This window comes from Mchenga conophoros, linkage group LG6 (genome assembly GCF_057382185.1).
Source record: "Mchenga conophoros isolate Kocher_MC1m ecotype Shallow Benthic linkage group LG6, M_conophoros_male_GT1.1, whole genome shotgun sequence".
Lineage (NCBI taxonomy): Eukaryota > Metazoa > Chordata > Actinopteri > Cichliformes > Cichlidae > Mchenga > Mchenga conophoros.
The window spans coordinates 41,692,955-41,712,081 of NC_140531.1; the positions used below are offsets into that span (position 1 = coordinate 41,692,955).

Genomic DNA, 19,127 nt, shown 5'->3' on the forward strand with positions numbered 1-19,127 from the left:
TTGCAGTTGTAGGCGGTGCTGTTGCCATACCAGGTGGTGATGCATCCAGTGAGGATGCTCTCAATGGCACAGTGATAGAAGGTCCTGAGGATGCGGGGGCTCATGCCGAATCTTTTCAGTCTCCTGAGAAAGAAGAGGCGCTGCTGCGCCTTCTTCACTGTTTTGTTTGTGTGTACTGACCACGTAAGATCCTCAGCCAGATGTACTCCAAGGAACCGGAAGCTGCTCACTCTCCACAGCAGCGCCGTTGATGGTGATGGGGGTGTGTACTTCTCTGCACCTCCGGAAGTCCACTATCAACTCCTTTGTCTTTGCGACGTTGAGGGTGAGATGGTTGTCTTGACACCAGTGGGTCAGGGCGCTGACCTCCTCCCTGTAAGCCGTCTCATCACCGTTGGTGATAAGACCCACCACTGTAGTGTCGTCCGCAAACTTCACAATGATGTTGGAGCTGTTAGTGGCTGTGCAGTCGTAGGTGTAGAGTGAGTACAGGAGAGGGCTCAGTACACACCCCTGTGGAGCACCAGTGTTCAGTGTGATGGGGGATGAGGTGATGCTGCCCAGTCTGACCACTTGGCGTCTGTCAGACAGGAAGCTAAGGATCCAGCTGCAGAGGGAGCTGCTCAGTCCTAGATCCTGCAGTTTCCTGTCCAGCTTCGAGGGAACGATGGTATTGAATGCTGAGCTGTAATCTACAAACAGCATCCTCACATACGTGTCTCTCTTCTCCAGGTGTGACAGGGCAGTGTGTAGTGTCAGGGCTATGGCATCATCAGTGGACCTGTTGTGGCGGTATGCAAACTGTAGAGGGTCCAGTGAGTCGGGTAGTGCAGAGCAGATGAAGTCCCTGACCAGCTTCTCGAAGCATTTGCTTACGATGGGGGTCAGGGCTACAGGTCGCCAGTCGTTCAATGAGGAGATGGTGGAGGATTTGGGTACAGGGACGATGGTGGCCATTTTGAAGCAGGCTGGGACTACAGACAGAGAGAGGGAAAGGTTGAAGATGTGCGTGAACACTCCAGCCAGCTGAGCCGCGCATGACCTGAGGACGCGGCCGGGAATCCCGTCCGGACCAGTAGCTTTGCGTGCGTTCACCTTCCTGAAGCACTTCCGCACATCGTCCTCAGACACAGTGTGCGCACTGACGTCATCCGCGGTGCGCACACTGTCCGGTCTCATGGTGTTCGCTGTGTCGAATCTAGCGTAGAATACGTTTAGATCCTCACACAGAGAGGCCGTGGTCTGCGGTGTGCTGGTTTTCCCTCTAAAGTCTGTGATCGTGTTTAGTCCCTGCCACATACTCCGAGGGTTGTCAAACTGTTGCTCCACCCTGTCCCTGTACTCACGTTTGGCTGCTTTGATCGTCTTCCGGAGTTGGTAATGTGCGTGTTTGTAGTCCGATGTGTTCGCGGAGGCAAAGGCGGTGTTCCGTGCCGCGCGAACATCTCCGTTAATCCAGGGTTTTTGATTTGGGAAGGATTTGACTGTTCTGGATGGGACGACATCTTCCACGCATTTCCTGATAAATCCACAGACTGAGTCTGTGTATTCATCAATGTCTCTGGCGGCCACGTGAAACATTTCCCAGTCCGCGTGATCAAAACAGTCCCGCAGCGCAGACTCCGATTGGTCCGTCCAACAGTGCACCGCCCTCCGGGTTGGAGCTTCCTGTTTCAGCTTCTGCCTGTAGGCGGGCAGGAGCAGGATGGAGCAGTGATCTGATTGGCCGAATGGGGCGCGGGGGAGGGCTTTGTACGCATCCCGGAAAGAGGTGTAGCAGTGGTCGAGTAGCCGGTTTCCACGTGTTTTGAAAAGGATGTGTTGATGGAGTTTTGGTGAGACTTTCTTCAGGTTTCCCTTATTAAAGTCTCCGGCTGTGATAAACGCTGCCTCTGGGTGTGCGGTTTCCTCGCTGCTGATCGCGCTGTACAGTTCCCTGAGTGCACGGTCAGTGTCGGCTTGTGGGGGAATGTAAACAGCCGTAATAATCACTGCTGTAAATTCCCTCGGTAGCCAGAATGGCCGGCACTTAATCATCAGGTACTCCAGGTCCGGTGAGCAGAAGGATTTGACCGGGTGCACGTTCGCATAATCACACCAGCTGTTGTTGATCATGAAACACACACCACCGCCTCTGCTTTTCCCAGTAAGATCCTGTGACCTGTCGCGCGGTGCACAGAGAACCCCGGCAGTTGTATTGCGGAGTCCGGTACTTTGTCCGATAGCCAGGTTTCTGTGAGGCAGATCACGCAGCAGTCCCGCATCTCTCGCTGGAATGAGATCCGTGCCCGAAGCTCGCACAGCTTGTTCTCCAGAGACTGCATATTAGCCAGTAATAAACTGGGTAACGGTGGTCTGTAAGTGCGCCGTCTCAGTCGAACCAGAACGCCAGATCTTCTCCCTCTGAGTCGGCGTTTGCGGCCTCCAGGGCCAGAGAACAAAGGCGTCTCAGGTGAGATGAATGGGGGGTCTGCAAACGGAGCGTCCGTGTTGCAAAACTTGAACTCCGGAAAGTTATAAGAAAGACCGTCTTTTATGTCCAGTAAGGTTTGTCGGTCGTACACAAGGAGACAAGTGCTGCTCGTGAAAAAATAAAGGAAAAGTAAAATTAAACACAGAAGAAAGCCGTTGCTTGGGGGAGCTCGCGACGAGGCTGCCATACTCGGCGCCATCTTGAAAATCTAGCACAGATACATGATATATGATGATATATGATGATATATGAGCACAGATACAGACAAACCCCAGGTTGTGCTCAAGCCCCTCCTCTTTGGCCTTTTGTTCCATGACCAACATGATTTTGGCTTATGGCATCACTTTCCAAATGAAAAGCTGGTAATGCCCAGTTGTTAGGCCCCTCCTTCCCGTTTGTCACAGCTAGCTTTGCATGCTATTCAAGCACCCTGGGGAGCTGCTTTAACCAATAACAGCCAGATAAGTTGTTTCCACTGTGCTTGTCACCATCATGAAATTAAAATACCATCACATGTACTTTTTCATCATTTTCATTGCTTTAGGTAAAGTCTAAAATCTTTTGGATTATTATAAACTCACAAACACACACTGTGTCCGATAGAAACATACTAGTGAACCAGGTATCTGGCCCTGTGGGCACTCAGGGAGGAGCTTTCTCTGTGACTGGACTGTTCAGCGACACAAGACAGATTAAAGAATACGTTAGAGAGGGAGACATGAGCACCACGTAAGTCTGACCTCCTCAGTTTGCATGATGCCCTGACTACTCTGGAGAACTGCGCGCTAAATGAGCCGTGTTCATATTTTATGAATAAATGTTCCTCGTTCAGTTTTAGCTCCAAATTTGTGATGATATTAACCATCTGGACCAGACATTTCATTCTGCGACTGCAACATAAGAAACCGTTTTTGACATTCTCATATCCCTTATATGGATATTAAAAATAACATTTAGTTATGTCTCTATACTGATGTACAGTAATCGTCTCCCCTTCGGTCAGAGTACTGCAGATGCTGTCCTGGAACCCTTTATTATAGAAAACATTGTTAAAGGGAGAGTTTGACTGTAATGATGTGATTCTCTGTTCAATAATGGCAGCCTAGTCTATTAAAATTATAACCCCAGTGGTAACATCTGTATTAATGGAAAATTGTCACTGTCTTGCAGAAATAGCCCCACAGTGAGTTCCTGTGGACTGTGTGGATCTCTGTGGTCACCTTTGCTTTAACTGCGTTCAGCCTGTTTTAATTCTGCTAACTCGCACAAAGTTTCCTGCATGATTAACTACTCAGTGAACCTCTGTGTTTATGATTTATATGCACTTTCATGACAGTTTCTGGTCACTTTGCCAGTGTCAGTAGGCCTTGGTGTTTGTATGGACCTCAACCATCTGCAGGTATCTGTGGAACTACTTGGCCTGTTTTGATCAATGCTTTGATTCTTTTGCATTTTGTGCCTGGTGCACCATCACCTTTAGGTTCAGGGTTGATGTTATAGCGACATTATTTCTGGACAGGATGTAAAATGTTGCTCTTCACCTCCTTGGCTGATGCTGCAATCTGTTGCATATGCAGTTCATGTACAAATGGACCTCAAAACATTATACAAATCTTTCAGGAGTTAAAGTTTTAAAAAAGCCACACCAAAATATGACCCATATGTGTGTCTGTATAATTGTGCTTTTTTTTTTCCTATTCTCTGCCAACTAGATGGAAAAAACTGCTGCAAATCTTTCAATTAAAAGAAAAAAAAAAGACAATAACATTATTAGGGTGTTGTGTCAGAAACGTATTTTATCTATTGATCACATGTTTTAGTAATATTTCGTTTTAGTAATAATTTGGTAACTTTGTGTCAGTTAATTAATAAAATTCAGTTTCAACTTTATTGCGCACACAGTTGGGCGTTGTGAGACAGTTGGAGACCCCCAGTGGGGAATTCAACTGGTGGTGAACTCTTTTGTTCTTATATCTCTCAGGAATGGAGGAAGAGGCAGGGAGCAATCTTTAGGTGACACTGTTAGAGCAGCTGTACATTTAGCTAGGTGACACATTTTGTGACAAACTGCACAGACACAGAACACAATGTGTTTAGTCAGAAGCTGGAGCTTCTTAAAAAGTCACTCACTACACGCTACTTTAAAAAAAATGATGATAATAATGATAACAAATTAATTAAAAATGCTACTTTTCTCGTGTTCTGCTCTCCTGCAGCTACACAATGAAGGAGAATACTACTACCACAACTTTACATCTGCCTCATGAACACACCACACAGATGAGAAGGAAAGAAGGATGTTTGAAGGTGTAAGCAGGTTATGGGATTGTTTTCTTATTACTGAGAAAATAACTTCACTGAAAACAACAACCGGCTGCAGCACATGAAAAATGGCCCAGTTGACAGTAATATCTATGAACTAATAATCAGAATTAACTGCACATCTCCTGGACCCCAGCACACCTGATACTAGGGGCAAAAGGGGGAAGACCCCGTCTAATCGGCTGCAACAAGAATCTAAGTCCTGGCATGTGTGGTATCAACAGAAACCTCTGAATCTCAGGTAAAAGCTTATATAAACCATTTTTACAACTACAACAAACAGTTAACAGTTAATAGAGTAGTTACGTCATTTTATGAAATGTTGGTAAACAAACACAAAGGAGCCTCGTTAGCACGGCTAACCAAACAAACAATACACGGATTAAAAGCTGAGAGCTCACAGATTCCAGAACGGCACGTTTCGTCACACTCTGACCAAAATTCACCAAACCAGCTGCGAAACAAACCACAATATTTTGGATGATTGTAAACATTAATGTAAAATCGGGTTAGCATTTTCGTTCCTTCCATAACAAAGACATGTCCCACAATGCTTCAGAGCCGTTTCCCATTACAAATCACTATTTTCTTTCTGGTTAAGAACATTTGATTTGACCAGGGTGAGTGATTGGTGAAACTGACGTGAATGTGAGTCTATTTGCTCTAATGATTAAAAAGAGATGTCAATCATGCAAATTGGCCAATAGAAGCTGAAGTTACAGCCCCTCAGAGTTTAAAGGGAAAAGGCTTGAATTACACACAGGAAAAAAAGATCCAGTGTGCCTGAGAATTCCTCAAAACATTAAAAAAACAAAAAAAACAAAACGAGCATTTTTAGGCATATAAATAAAGTTTGATCATTTCTGCTCTTCAGTACTTAAGGAATTTCAAATCACGTATGGTGCCAAAAATGTGCCAAATGGCAAAACGCCAAGATATCTATTCAATAAAAGTGCTGTAATTTTTCACTGTTTCACTTCAGAAGCATAAATCTTTGCGCAGATAATGTTCATATGTTGATTACTAGTTTTCTGGAGTTAAATGTGAATGTGAATATTTTCAAAGTGGTTATATGCAAAAAAATATCAAAAAATAAATTGGGCAAGGAAAAAAATCTACTTCTGTGTTCCAGCCTCAGTAACATTGACACAGTAACATCAGCTGTAATATTTGTATATTGTATGTAATATATAAACCCAGGTACTGGAGGGGTCGGGTGCATTTTTGTCCCCTTGTGGGACAATAAAGAAATTGAATTGAATTGAATTGAATTGTGTGCCGGGTGGCGGCCAGGAGCGGAGGCCCTGGTGGACTGACCCCCGGCTGCCAAGACTGGCAATAGGGACATGGAATGTCACCTCTCTGGTGGGGAAGGAGCCTGAGTTAGTGCGTGAGGTTGAGAGGTACCGGCTAGATATAGTTGGGCTCACCTCTACACATGGCTTGGGCTCTGGAACCAGTCTCCTGGAGAGGGGCTGGACTCTGTCTCAGTCTGGAGTTGCCCCTGGTGAGAGGCGGCGGGCTGGGGTGGGTATTCTAATATCCCCTCGGCTTGCTACCGGTACGTTGGGGTTTTTCCCGGTGGACGAGAGGGTTTGTTCCCTGCGCCTTAGGGTCGGGGAACGGGTCCTGACTGTCATCTGCGCTTATGCGCCGAGTGGCAGTTAAGAGTACCCAGCCTTCTTAGAGTCCCTGGGGGGGGGGGGGGGGGGGGGGGGGTGCTGGAAGGTGCTCCACCTGGAGACTCTGTTGTCCTGCCGGGAGACTTCAATGCTCACGTGGGTAATGACAGCGAGACCTGTAGGGGCGTGATTGGGAGGAACGGCCTCCCTGATCTGAACCCGAGCGGTGCTTTGTTATTGGACTTCTGTGCTAATCACAGGTTGGCCATAACGAACACCTTGTTCGAACATAAGAGTGTCCATAAGTGCACGTGGCACCAGGACGCTCTAGGCCGTAGGTCGATGATCGATTTTGTAATCATATCAGCAGACCTGCGACCATATGTTCTGGACACTCGGGTAAAGAGAGGGGCTGAGCTGTCAACTGATCACCACCTGGTGGTGAGTTGGATCAGGTGGCGGGGGAGGACGCTGGACAGACCTGGTGCACCTAAACGCGTAGTGAGGGTGTGCTGGGAATGTCTAGCAGAGGCCCCAGTCCGCGAGATCTTCAACGCACACCTCTGGCAGAGCTTCAACAGCATTCCGAGGGAGACTGGGGACATTGAGTCCGAATGGACAATGTTCAGCGTCTCCATTGCCGAAGCTGCTGCATTGAGCTGTGGCCGCAAGGTGGTTGGTGCCTGCCGTGGTGGTAATCCCCGAACCAAATGGTGGACACCAGAGGTGAAGGGAGCCACCAGGCTGAAGAAGGAGTCCTATCGGGCTTGGTTAGCCTGTGGGACTCCGGCGGCAGCCGACAGGTATCGACAGGCCAAACGGAATGCGGCTCGGGCAGTGGCTGAAGCAAAAACTCGGGTGTGGGAGGAGTTTGGAGAGGCCATGGAAAAAGACTTTCGTACTGCCTCGAAGAGATTCTGGGAAACCGTCAGGCGTCTCAGGAGGGGAAAGCAGTGCTCTACCTGCACTGTGTATAGTGCTGGCGGAGCGCTGCTGACGTCGACTGAGAGAATTGTTAGGCGGTGGAAGGAATACTTCGAGGACCTCCTTAATCCCATTGACACGTCTTCCGAGGAGGAAGGAGAGTCTGGGGATGAGGGGAATGACCCGCCAATTTCCGGGGGCGAGGTCACTGAGGCAGTTAAACAACTCCTTGGTGGCAGAGCCCCTGGTGTTGATGAGGTCCGCCCCGAGTTCCTGAAGGCTCTGGACGTTGTAGGGCTGTCCTGCTTGACACGCCTCTGCAATGTTGCGTGGAGATCAGGGGCAGTACCTGTGGACTGGCAGACCGGGGTGGTGGTCACCATCTTTAAGAAGGGGGACCGGAGGGTGTGTTCCAACTACAGGGGGATCACACTCCCCAGCCTCCCTGGGAAAGTCTATGCCAGGGTGCTGGAAAGGAGAGTTCGTCCGTTAGTCGAACCTCGGATACAGGAGGAACAATGCGGTTTTCGTCCTGGTCGCGGAACACTGGACCAGCTCTTTATCCTCTCGAGGATACTTGAGGGTGCATGGGAGTTTGCCCAACCAGTCTACATGTGTTTTGTGGACTTGGAGAAGGCATTCGACCGTGTCCCTCGGGGTGTCCTGTGGGAGGTGTTGCGGGAATATGGGGTGTCTGGCCCATTGCTACGGGCCATTCGATCCCTATACAACCGTTGCAAGAGCTTGGTTCGCATTGCCGGCAATAAGTCGGACTCGTTCCTGGTGGGTGATGGGCTCCGCCAGGGCTGCCCTTTGTCTCCGGTTCTGTTCATAATTTTTATGGACAGGATTTCTAGGCGCAGCCAAGTGGCGGAGGGCTTTCGCTTTGGTGGCCTCAGAATCTCATCTCTGATTTTTGCGGATGATGTGGTTCTGTTGGCCTCATCGGGTGAGGGCCTCCAGCTCACACTGGAACGGTTCACAGCCGAGTGTGAAGCAGCAGGAATGAGGATCAGCACCTCCAAATCTGAGGCCATGGTTCTCAGCCGGAAAAGGGTGGAGTGCCCACTCTGGGTCGGGGATGAGTTCCTGCCCCAAGTGGAGGAGTTCAAGTATCTCAGGGTCTTGTTCGCGAGTGATGGGAGAAGGGAGCCGGAGATCGACAGACGGATTGGGGCTGCAGCTGCAGTAATGCGGACGCTGCACCGGTCCATCGTGGTGAAGAGGGAGCTGAGTGTAAAAGCCAAGCTCTCAATTTACCGGTCGATCTACGTCCCTAGATAAAGCGGATGAAGATGGATGGCTGGATGGATGGAGGCACTGGAGGGTGCTCCTCCTGGGGACTGGGAGACTTCAACGCTCACGTGGGCAATGACAGTGAGACCTGGAAGGGCGTGATTGGGAGGAACGGCCTGCAAACCACAGTTTGGCCATAACGAACACCATGTTCGAACATAAGAGTGTCCGTAAGTGCACATAGCACCAGGACGCTCTAGGCCGCAGGTCGATGATCGATTTTGTAATCGTATCACCAGACCTGAGGCCATATGTTTTGGACACTCGGGTAAAGAGAGGGGCTGAGCTGTCAACTGATCACCACCTGGTGGTGAGTTGGATCAGGTGGCGAGGGAGAACGCTGGACAGACCTGGTGCACCCAAACGTACAGTGAAGGTATGCTGGGAACGTCTAGCAGAGGCCTCGGTCCACGAGATCTTTAACGCACACCTCCGGCAGAGCTTCAACAGCATTCCGAGGGAGACTGGGGACATTGAGTCCGAATGGACCATGTTCAGCACCTCCATTGCCAAAGCCGCTGCACAGAGCTGCGGCCGCAAGGTAGTTGGTGGCTGCCGTGGTGGTAACCCCCGAACCAAATGGTTGACACCAGAGGTGAAGGGAGCCACCAAGCTGAAGGAGGAGTCCCACCGGTCTTGGTTAGCCTCAGGCCAAGCAGAATGCTGTGTGGGTGGTGGCGGAAGCAAAAGCTCTGGTGTGGGAGGAGTTCGGAGAGGCCATGGAAAAAGACTTTTGTACTGCCTCGAAGAGATTCTGGCAAACCATCAGGCGATTCAGGAGGGGAAAGCGGTGCTCTACCTGCACTGTGTTTAGTGCGGTGGAGCGCTGCTGACTTCAACTGAGAAAATCGTCAATTATTTACAAGTCAGTAATCAGAATTTGACATTATATAGTCCATACATATTTAACTATCTACAAGTTTACACTCATTTACAATATACACATAAAACAATTTAAGCTCATAAACCAAAACAACCACAAACTACAGTTTTACATAAACTAAGCACCCTGTGGTTAACACCCACTAAATCTCTGAGCTCTGTGGAAATAATCTCACAAAGCTCCGGTATGTCTGATGCCATTTGAGATGAAAAATAATAATTTTACAATCTTCTGGAAGTTTTACCACCACACATTACTTGAGTGACTGCAGGTGATCATGGAGGCAGATGTAGTTCAGAGGACAAAGCATGACAACTCTGGTGCTGTGGTCACAGGTGCAGGTAATTAAAGAAACTTTACAGTGTAAAGTTTACACTGTCTAAAGTTTACAGCTGCTGGGCTGTGCCAACACAGGCAGCCTTACACAGGCCCTTGATGGTATACGCTGGCACATGTTGCTGCAGACATGTCAGGCTAAAGACGCCACAAATGATCCTGTGATAACCAAAGCAGTTAGTTACAAAGCAAAACAGATTTATTTTATCCCAAAAAGTTGATTCTGTTCATCTGGACGTTTTCAGTGGGAGAAATGTTTCGTCACTCATCCAAGTGACTTCTTCAGTCTCAGCTGACTGCAGGTTTCCAGTCTTATAAACAGGACATTTGCACAATGACTGAAACCAGCCCACTGAATGAACAATGGGCTGTGAGTTCAGTTCCTTGGTCATTAATATGCAAATTGATTTATTTTATGTTCAGTTTTGGGGGAAAAGTTTCAATACACATTTTCTGGCGCTTTCTTCAAACTGGCATCAGCACCACAGTCTGACTAAATAAAGCGACGGTGAAACTCACTGCAGCTCAGTAGAATGGTTTTGGTTGGCACAAATGGACAGGCCCTACCTGTCAGCTCCCAGCGGGGCCGTGCTGGGCAGAATGGGAGCCAGTGCTGTACTGATTATCAGTTGCTGTTTAATTTAAAAATATTCTCTTTCATGAAGCCGAAAACAAAGACGTGAAAAGAGAAGGAGATTCCCAGTCCACCATGGAGCTGTTAGACACATATATGAAAACAGCGTCCTGTATTTAGGTCATTTTCCCTGCAATAACTCACTCAGAAATATTAAAATTAAAAGAAAAAAATAGGTAAGCCTTTAATGACAGATGGCAAATGTCCAGAAAGGTTGAGTACAAACAAGAACTAAACTAGACAAAAATAAAAGGAGAGCAACAAAACTCTGCACCCAGTGCTGATTGGATACAGGTGAAACCAGTTCCACGCAGGGGAAACTAATAAGGGTGCGGTAGGTGATCAAACAGGAGGGAAACTGAGAGAAGCCAAAACACCAGTGTATTAAGGGTGTATTAAGGCATGAAGTTATTTCTCTTATTATTATTCCTCCTGTCTGTGACCCTGGAGTCACTCTCAGTACATCACATTGAAGGACGCATCAATTCCTGAAATACACCTGAGGCGTGGAGATGAGGAGGACGCACAGGTGTACCCTTTGCAGAAGTGTTTTTAACTTTTTAAAACGAAGCTGTGGCACACAGCTGGAATATAAATATTATATATTATATAATATTTGTTTAGGTATTTAAGATGAAAAGCTGTGTGCTGAAACTTTCTGGCCTTCAGTGTTTCCATGCGCGTGCCGCTTACTGTGAAAACAATTAAAAATAGCCATGAGTCATGGAAACACCTAAAATCACAGAGCAGTAGTTGGGCCATAACACAACAATTTATGATGCAAGTGTGTCATACAGAGTATTTAATTTAATTGTTTTAAAATGCGCTCCAGAATGAGGATGGGTCATTTACTTAAAACTCGTCGGTTCACATCTCCACAATGACCAAAAATGAGGTGAGGCTCAGTCATTAGGCAAGGAGTATAAGACAACATTTATTTAAAGATCCTAAAATCATCTTTAAATAACTGAATTTGAAAAAGTCAAGGACGTAGAGAGTGAAAACGAAAGTATTACTTAGGAGCTTGGAAAGAAAAGCGTCTGGACTTCTTTAAGTTGCTTGAAGATGTTTCACCTCTCATCCAAGAAGCTGAGGTGAAATGCTTTTCTTTCCAAGTTCCTTAGACTACGATGACCTGGATGACTGAGAACCTTCACAGACGAGAGTATTACTTATTAGCAAAAACCCCATTTAAAAAAAACCCCACTAATTTTTAGGTCAACATTTATGCACCTCTTTGTTTTCCAACACAAAGCACAGAGACGTTGACCTGTATTTGAATGTGATCTAACAGTTCCTTCACACTCTAATAACTCATCTGTAGTTCGTTGTAATGGAAAAGGAAATCGACTGGAATTTAAATAGTGAACTGTTTGAACTTACCATTCAGACTACAAGCCACATTAAAACACACATTTATACACTGAGTCTGTACACGTGAAGCACTCACATCCACGGCCAATTTACAGCTACCTGTGGGTGACAGATGGAGACCCTGGAAGAAACCAACAGTCACAGGAACAACATGGAAACTCCCCACACAGGCACCAGCCAACCAGAAAATTTGAGCCAAAGGATTTGTAGTTGTAGATGCGTTGAACTCCCTAAATGCTTTGTGTTTAAGTATCGTAACATGTGTTTTGTCTCTTAGTTATATCAGTGACCACCAGAAAAATGAAGAAGAACCAAAAGTAGATTTAAATTGGAGAATAATGTTTGATGAGTTTGATGGTGAAGTGGAGCGTGAGAAGTTCTTGCATATTGCTGTGGGATCAGCACTAACCTGGGCATCATATGGACAACCCTCAGCTAACTTATAACCTTTGGGTGTAAAAGGATGCATGCCTACTGGAAGCCTTATGAAAACGTTCCTTTGGAGTTGGTATGCTGAGCTACAAGGAGACCCTGGGATACAGATGGAATTTAGTGGAGCAGGTAGACTCCCTTTCATTCTTTGGAATACCCTTCTTATCCTGCTACCACCATGACCTTGCAGACTCTCTGGACAAGCAGAAGACAATTGATGTTGATGAGGCAGCTGCCGCCCATAAAAGTCCACCTACTCACATTTCAGTGATCTGTTCATAGCTCGAATCTTGATGTCCACAAAGTACACGTTTGCATAACAGCACTGAGCTGTAGTCACTGTGCCACACTCACTAAATTAGTATGCATGTGGTGGTGTGAGCTAAGACTCAAAGGGATGCTAGCGACTGGTAAATAAAACACGAAAAGCTATCATAACAACGTGTGAAGGGTGTTGATGAAAATATTCAGACTTTGATGAATACATTTTTGGAAAGTCATTACAATGTTGAGTTCATTAAATCAGTTGTAAAACCTGTTTGTCTAACTTTATAGCACAACAAATTGGTTTTCAACATGTTTTTCTTTGGTTTTTTGGGGTTTTTTTCCAGTTATTGTGGAAATTAGTGTCACGGCTGTCACTAGCGTCCCCTGTTACACAATAGAACAGTGGAGCTGGGACGCAACGAGAAGGTCTTTAATCTAATTCTTTCTTTGACCATGACAGCCGTTTATTTACCTCAGTCAGAATACCAATGCTGTTTGTCACCAACGGCAGATAAAGGCTCAAATCATTGACAAACATCAGGAGAAGCATCTTGGATTTGACACCATATAACTAAAGGGACCGATGACGTGTTTGGCTTTTTCTTAAGGAAGTACCGGAGAAAGGCTGTCGTTTAAATGATTTCATTTACTTCAGCTGTTGAAATTACAAGTTTACAGCACCGGACCTCCATGTAAAATCAGCCGTCTGCTTTCACACAAATGATGACCCTCAGAGCAGGCCGTCCAGTTTTATACCCCAACAGTCACAATAAAACGTGTTTTTATCTCCTTCCGGAAGTGTCGTGGCGGTCCTGCTGTCTCCCTGCTGGATCTTCTCCTCTCTCCGTTCATGTCCAACCTCGCCTCGTATCTGCTCCTTTCCTGGTGTAACAGATGACACACCTCCCTGCCTAGCCTTGATTATTAATATTATCTCACTGATTCTATTTACTATCTAAGTTTGGGACTTTCAGTTCGGACTCCGCTGGCCCAGAAAGTATCCTCCTGACTGTTAACCAGTTATGTAAGCATGTTGCAAACCCTCTGCTTTCTACATGTCAGTCAATAATTCAATTCAGTCATAGAAGCTTGTCAATGAAGCTTTGACCCTCAAAACACGGAGCTCCAACTCTTTGATGAGCACATCGCAATGTTTATATAAAACTCATAAAAAAACAGCTATTTATAATCATTTTATTCCTAACACCAGCAAAGCTAATGATGGGGTATTAATTAGCTGCACTGTAAATGAAGATGCTGCCTCTTTAAATTTCAGAAATGCAGACTTGGCTTACTGGAGGCCTAAATGGTGCTTACTCCATATTAGCATTGCAACAGCCTGAATACAAGCTTGTTTAGTTAAAACATTACCAACAGTGCCGGAGGTCCACATTTAATTAAGCCCGGTAATAAATTATCAAAGCTTTCATCTGTGAATGTCTCCACCTCTGGGGATGGGGAGGATTTCTGCTCGACGCACCTTTAAAGTTATGTGCCGCATAGCGCTTCTCAACCTTTTCTGCACACCTGCAGTATTTTGTAATCACTCCACACTAAGCTAGCTCACACTAAGCTTTCGCCTGAGATGCTGCAGAGATGGAGAAAGTGCTCAAATGTTTTCATTGTTGGCCATTGTTCATCTGAATGTTTTCATGGCGTTTGAATGTTAAGCTTTAAAAAAAAGAAGAAGAGAGAGACTGAAGGGGGCATTTTTAGAAGCCAAATCTGGGCTGCAAGCATATCCAGTGTAATTCTTTATGGTCGAGCTCTTAATTGAGTAGAGAAGATGGTTGGGGCCAGATTACTCATTTAAGTGAACTGGCCCGAATTCTCAACTAGCCTGAAAAGCCCTCTCTGGGTTGGGCAATGGAGGCAAGCGGAGAGGCAGCGCTGCTGGACGTGGTAGCAGCGCTACTGTGAGGGTAACAGAAGGCAAGGACCAACACAGTGGGGGGGCATGCACTCCGGGGCTGATGGGAAATACTGCTGCCTTAATATGCAATGCAGGACTAGATCCACCCTGGGCTTGCTGATCCTCGAGTGCCATTTTTGTGCCAGTGGTCAGACACACTAGAATAACAAAGCATACAAAGCAAAAGAGCAAAAGACAGAAAGTGAGGCACAGGCATGGAAGGCTGGAGTGAGGTGGGGACAGAAAGAGGTAGAGAAAAAGGCAGGTAGTAACAAAAGTGGAAAACACAGCAGACTACCAGTGAGATAAAGGTCAAAGAGACAGAAAACAAGAATAAAAACTTATAAAAGTACGTGTCTGTGTGACAGTGTGAGAGGGCTGTTTTGACTCGGGGGAAGAAGTAAGGCGGAGGGAATGATAAAACAGACGGCAGACACAGGGAGAGATGAAAGCCGGTGCAGACCTTGAGCTTTCATTCGTCTCTCTGATGGTACTCTGGCGCTGTTGGAGCCTCTGGATGTCGCACAAAAATGTGCTTCAGCTTTGCACAGCCTTTCTTCTGCTTGGAGTGGAAGGCCCTCAAAACGAGACATAGTTAAAATGAGCTGGTGAGTCAGCACAACTGAGCAGTCTCTTCAAAACATGCTGCACCACCACCTGCAGAAACAAACTTTTCCTCTGTCTTTTTAAGGTTGAACCGGGGAGTGTGAAGCAGCAGACTACAAAAGATGTCGTTTTTATTCTTAATCTGAAAGAGTGCTCGGATTTTAGGCAGAAGAAGATAGAATCTGCTTTATTTCTGGAGATCATCCCTTTTAAAGTGGCAAGTGTTTCCAAAGAAGATTTCACCAGATCTTGGTCTAATACATGAAAACAACAGATACAACTAAAGACTTACTATTGTTGCAGATACATATTTGAAACAGCAATAGAGATCATTTCAAAACTCCCTGAAAAGCCTTCAGTTAATCCAAAATGCTGCAGCAAGAGAACTGACAGGGACTAGAAAGAGAGAGCGGATTCTCTTCATTGGTCCTTCTGCTTACATATAAGGTGTTGAATATTTAAGGAATATTAAGTGTCTTGCCCAAGGACACAACGACCAGGACAGAGAGCCCGGGGATCGAACCGGCAACCTTCCGGTTACAGATGAGCTTCCCAACCCCCTGAGCCACGATCGCCCCCTGATACATATTTCAAATAACTGTGGTTATTTGAAATATGATTTCCTTTTCACTTGTAAACAATTGAGCCCAAACCCAAGATTTCAACCCTCTGAGGTGTAACTTATCCTTATTTAGAGTATATTTTGGAGAAGGACATAAGTGATTTTTTTGGGGGGGGAAATGTGAACAGTTTTTGATCTCATCCAAATTGTCTGATTATTTTCTTTTTTCTGTAATTGCAAAGACTTTGGAATACAATGCACTAAATACAAAAATGATTATTCTGATTGCTTTTGGGTTAAACTTAGTGGGGCTGTGGAATTCGGGTCGTCATCATCAATACTACTTAAACCTTCGAGGGTTAAAGGGTCCTGAACCAAAGTCCATAAAGGTTTCTCACTTTAACTTCAAACTTCCACTACAGGTTTCCGCACTACACAGTGGGTGTTCTATTCATAACGAAAGCTCTTTTATAACTGCAGCTACATTTGAATGCACTCCCGGAACCATTTGCATCTACGATTTGAGTTTATACAAAGCAATTAAGAAGACGCCGTTGTCTAAACTCTTTGTATACGAATGCCAGATCAGCTTGTATATAGCTTGACAGGTCTGGAGCGCCTATAATTACAGTTGCTGAGCTGTGATTGGAGATGTGATGTTTGTGTGGTTTAGAGCGGAGTCAATTAACTGGTATCACCTGCGTGCTTACAAAGCCAGATGCCCTCCTTTAAAGTCTCGCTAACAATTAAAACATATCTCTGCATGTGATACATAGTGAGGACAGCCTACTAAATCAAAGCCACAGTATATTAAAAGTGTAATCAGGCACAGCATGGTGGGACTGCAGGCCTAGTTTGACCCCATCAAGACTTAATGAGGTCCGCCGAGTCGTTAACCTGCACATTTAAATAACATGCATCAATATTAATAGGTTATTAATGACTGAAAGCAATTATGTATACAGCGGACTGGGCAGAGAGCTGAGCAGAGACAGTAAGAGCAGAAGAGAGAGAGACAGTGATACTTTTAAGAGCATTGGGACGTGTGTGTGTGTGTGTGTGTGTGTGTGTGTGTGTGCGATGTTATGTGTGGTTATCAGTGGTGATGTATTGTAAACTCTCAAATAAAAGCCAGTGTTCAAATATTGGAGTTTCGAAATCATTGAGTCAGCAGGAAAGACCACAAAGGTTTTTATTAGAATGCACGTATGCTCTGGGTCCTACAACACCACTGCTTCTGTTGGCCTGCCTCTCTCACTGGGTCCTAGTTCTTGGTTGCTTCTGCCTCATCAATGGGTTGCCCTTCCCTTGCTTGGGCATTTAGTTTATCCCAAGAAGTCTTGCTTGGCCACATTGAAGGCGCCTGATTCTCCGACCTGCGAAATGTTTTCGTCAGGTTTAGTTTTAACATGTTCACTTTATTGTTTTGGGGGTTTTGGAGGTGGAGGGTGTTGTTTCAGGTATTTCTGCTTGTTCGTTACCACAGTTAGATTTCGGCTAGGACAGGGGTGGGCAAACTTTTTGATTCGTGGGCCACACTGAGTTCTAACATTTGACAAAGGGGCCGGAACAGGAGCAGATAGATGGCATGCTTTGAAAACATCACCTCATTGGGGGAAAAATACACATCTTGGGATTTGGAGAAAACATGTGCTTTAATTTCCAAATGAAGAAAAGTATTACAATAAAATCTCTGACTTCGAAATGAGTCTTTAAGCACTGAAAATCAAATAAATGACCATTTTATTTTAGAGCACTGAAAGTTCTGTTATCCTTCAGCATATCACCATCACTCTCCTGATGCAGATGTACTTGTCCTGTTCCTTTTATTCAGTTTGTTTCCCCGGTGCCAAAAGTCAACAACGACAAGTGCAAGGACGAAACGGTTGCAGCAAGTCAGTCTGTGAAGCGTTATCTGCGCGCACTGTTTATTTTAACAACTTGCCTATCACGTAGACACACACATTTTAATGGGAGCAGTGTTGTTGTTCTCCTTTTTTAGCCAGCGCATCAAAGTCTGGAGTTTTGTTGTGGAGGTTCTCAGGATGGGTCTGAGGTGTAGGTCTGTTAACTTGGATCTGTGGCTGGCTTTGTTGATGTTCATGACGCTGAAGGTCTGTTCACACACGAAGGTAGAGCCGAACAAAGCCAACATCATCTGCGCTCTTCGCCTTAGATTTGGAAACGCGGCATCATTGAGTGAAGCATAGAAGTCATTTAGTTTCAGAGAGCTGAACTTCTCTTTTAAGGCAGGGTCGGACTGAAGGTCGATGAGTTCGAGCTGAAGCTCCTCTGGAGCTGTTTCGGGGTCTTGTGACAGAGGAAAGGCCACCAATTGAAGTGACTTTTCAATTTTATCGAAATCCAAAAACCGACGGCAGAATTCTCCGTGCAGTGCATCCAGTGACTCACTGTATTTCTTTACTTTTGCTCCGGCCTCTTTCAGCGTGGCTAGTGTAGGAAAATGAGTGAATGACTTGTTCAAAATCTGCCTGGAGAATAAAGCCAGCTTGGATTTGAAGGCTTTCACATTTGTGTACATGTCATGCACAAGCTGCTCCTTCCCCTGCAGTTTCACGTTGAGCTCATTCAAGTGTGAAAATACGTCCGTAGCAAACGCAAAGTCACACATCCAGCTCTTGTTGCTCAGCTCAGGAAATTCATCTTCCCCTGCCGCTCCAAAAACACGCCAATCTCCTCTTTGAGCTCCCACACTCGTTGAAACACTTTGCCCAAACTCAACCAGCGGACATGTTAGTGATAAAGCAGGTCCTGGTGATCCGCATCAGTTTCCTCCAGGAACGCAATGAATTGAAGGTTCTGGAGTTGACGAGTTTCACCACAGGATTCACAACATGATTCAGCTGTAACACTGATTTACATAGAGATTCCTGGTGGAGGATGCAGTGGAGGAAAATGACATTCTGGTCAGGGTTTTCATTTTTCACTTTATTCTGGATTCTCCTCAGCAGGCCAACGTTTTTTCCCGTTAAATTCGGAGATCCATCTGTGGTGACGTTAACAAGCTTACTCCAGGGAAGCTTCATGTTTTCGATGGCAGCAGACACCCGTTCAAACAAGTCCTCTCCCCGTGTTTGTCCTTTCAGAGACTCCATTGTCAAAAACTCCTCCGTTATTTCAAAAGTTTCGTTGATTCCTCGGATAAAAATGAGGAGCTGAGCAGTGTCTTTGACATCGTTGCTTTCATCCAGTGCTAAAGAATAAAAACTTCGCCTTTTTGTTTAATCTGCTGGTGATGTCTTCATCTATTAGTTCTACACGGCGAGTCACTGTCCGCCGTGATAAACTGATTTTCTCAAATTTGTCTCCGGGCACAAAATACCTGCTGTCTCTACCATACATTCTTTTAAAAATGGTAAATGGCCTGCATTTGTATAGCGCTTCAGAAACATCAGAATTGCAGGGAAAATAAAACATTAACACGGTTAATTTATTAAATTTTTTCAAGTTTGGCGGGCCGAAT

The 19,127-nt window shown here is 45.6% G+C and overlaps 1 pseudogene; it reads right to left on the minus strand.

Moving 5' to 3' along the window:
- Nucleotides 1-17,591: 17,591 nt before the first annotated feature.
- LOC146573345 (general transcription factor II-I repeat domain-containing protein 2A-like) lies at nucleotides 17,592-18,759 on the minus strand (annotated as a pseudogene).
- Between the last annotated feature and the right edge of the window lie 368 nt (nucleotides 18,760-19,127).